Source organism: Temnothorax nylanderi, unplaced genomic scaffold, assembly GCF_030848795.1.
Source record: "Temnothorax nylanderi isolate EJ_2023f unplaced genomic scaffold, tnyl_v1.0 TNYL_tig0201_pilon, whole genome shotgun sequence".
In the NCBI taxonomy this organism is placed as follows: domain Eukaryota; kingdom Metazoa; phylum Arthropoda; class Insecta; order Hymenoptera; family Formicidae; genus Temnothorax; species Temnothorax nylanderi.
The window spans coordinates 217,059-217,500 of record NW_027249263.1 but is presented as its reverse complement, the minus strand read 5'-3'; positions in this window follow the sequence as shown (position 1 = coordinate 217,500).

Sequence of the window (442 nt, the reverse complement as noted above, 5' to 3'; positions counted from 1 at the left end):
CAATCAGTAACGTGTGACTCTTGTAAAAAAAAACATGTAATTTCATTGACATCGAATAATTACTTCATGTCAATTGATTTAAGATATCAATTACAAATGCTTTTTTCTCACGAAGCAACCAAAGCTGAGATATTCGATTTTATTTTATCAAAAAGTAATTGTCATGCCAATAACTTTAATATTATAACAGATATATACGACAGTGAAATTTATAGAAATATTTCGAAAGATGTTAATTTGATAGTAACATTCAATTACAGTACTGATGGCGCTCCTTTAACTAAAAGTGGAAAACGAGGGTTTTGGCCACTACAAATAATTTTAAATTGTTTACCACCTAAGAGTAGGTTTAAATACGTTCTTTTAGCCGGGCTACTAATGTGCACTCACGAACCGAACAGTAAATTATTGAACTTGTATTTTTTAAAATTCAATGATCAAG